General features: G+C 37.4%; 1 pseudogene; it reads left to right on the top strand.

Annotated features, from left to right (window-relative positions):
• Positions 1-1,460: 1,460 nt before the first annotated feature.
• LOC128348406 (uncharacterized) lies at positions 1,461-1,579 on the top strand (annotated as a pseudogene).
• Positions 1,580-1,898: the final 319 nt, after the last annotated feature.

Below are 1,898 nucleotides of genomic sequence, written 5' to 3'. Positions count from 1 at the left end.
CCCTACCCTGATGCTTGTCTCCATAGACTTACGAGGAGCCTGCAGCCAAGCATTTGTCCAGTTATTTCAAGTCAATGTGAACTTCAGTATTCCTCGCCCATTTTGTCTCCACTTTTGCTTTCACTCTCAGACTTCTTTCCCTGGTACTCTGTTCATGTTCCACTAAATTGCACTCTCTATGACTCTTATCAAGGCTCCTCTTTTAATTTTATTGGTATTTTATTGTAATTGAATTGTTCCTTTATGGCAGAAGGAGGCAACCTTGGCTCTCCAGTAGTCATAACTCCCATCATCCTCAGCAACAATTTATTGTTGCTGGTGATGATGGAAGTTGTAGTTCAACAACAACTGAAGAACCAAGGTTGATTACTCCTGCTTTATTGAATTGTATATTACTTTGGGCACCTATATTGTACGGTATATTTGGGCACCTACATTAGATGAGGTTGAAGATGAGGATGAGGATGATTTGGCCTCCTGACTTCTGTGGCCCATTCCTCCATGTTATCTAGGCCCTTTTGCTCTCTCTAGCCTAGCCAATGGTATTTAGAGGTCTTTGTACTTGTTTGCCCATTGTAAATTGTTTAGGGCAATTTAACTTGCCCTAAAATTTTTAGGTTAAATTGTAGGGCAATTTAATCAATCACTGCCAGAAATACCACCACCACTTCAAAATCTCTTTGTGCATTAAAAGTTTAGATGTTGATAAATGAATGAGAGTAATACTGTGGTACTTTGGCACTAATTAGTTTGCTTAGAAAGCTTTCTATTGTTCTTAATGTCTTCTTATTAAAATATGTTTGCTGTTTCATCTTTTGTTTAGGTTCAGCTGCTTGCAGACTCTCTTTTATGTATGTTGTTACTCCATGAAGTTTAATTAACATTTTAAGACATCAAATGAAAGGTAATACAAAATATAAAGTATTCTCTCATAATCTATTATTTAAAACACCCCCACAAAGCATTTTCCCTTGTCAAATAACATCTGAAGCTACAATTGAACAAATGCAGCAAATTTCTTTCTAATTTCAAGAAAGAAACACTGTATTTTGAAGTAATCTTCTAGTCTTGTTCTTGTATTTATTGATTTGAATATTTTGGTGAATAATAATTGACCATTTACTGTTGGCCAAAAATAAATAAAGGCAGATAGATATGTGGAGAAATTTCCAATTAGCAATAGTTAATAGCCAATGGAGCAATTAATTTATGCTGGCCTTGGGCCGAAATAAACAAATAAATACAATTGATTAAAAATTGAGTTGTTCTGGTAAGAAATAAAAGAAATTTCCTTTCACTGTCCCTACAACTGGACTAAAATTGGTCCATATCAGTTAGGCAGTTCACAAGTTAGCCCACTTGCGCCTTATACGTTCACGCGTCTGCCATATTGGACTGTTCAGTTCAATTTTATTACAGTCATTGACCAGAAAAGAGAACATAAAAAATACAAATAACAATATTATTGTTACACTACCTTGAACGCGCCTGATTTAATCTGATCTCTGAAGCTAAGAAGGGTCAGGTCTGGTTAGTACTTGGATGGGAAACCGCCTGGGAATGCCGGGTGCTGTAGGCCATATTGAACTGGGGTGTATGCCATCACAAACTATGCTGTTGAGGTGTCCCTTTCTGTCACTCACTACAACTGCACCAAATTTGTTCCAAATCAATTAGGTGGTCCACAAGTTAGTCCATTTGCACCTCAAATGTTCACCATATTGGATCAGGGTGGATGGCATAATTACAAACTATACCCTTGAGCCATCCCTATGTATCAGCTGTAACAATTTTGGTTCAAATCGGTTTGGCAGTCCACAAGTTAGCCCACTTGCACCTCAAATGTTTACATGTCCGCCTCTTGCATCGAGGTGGATGACATTATCACAATTGCCTTG

Source organism: Hemicordylus capensis, chromosome 2 (assembly GCF_027244095.1).
Source record: "Hemicordylus capensis ecotype Gifberg chromosome 2, rHemCap1.1.pri, whole genome shotgun sequence".
NCBI lineage: Eukaryota > Metazoa > Chordata > Lepidosauria > Squamata > Cordylidae > Hemicordylus > Hemicordylus capensis.
Note: the sequence above shows the minus strand (reverse complement) of the source record. Positions and strands in the feature narration are given on the sequence as shown.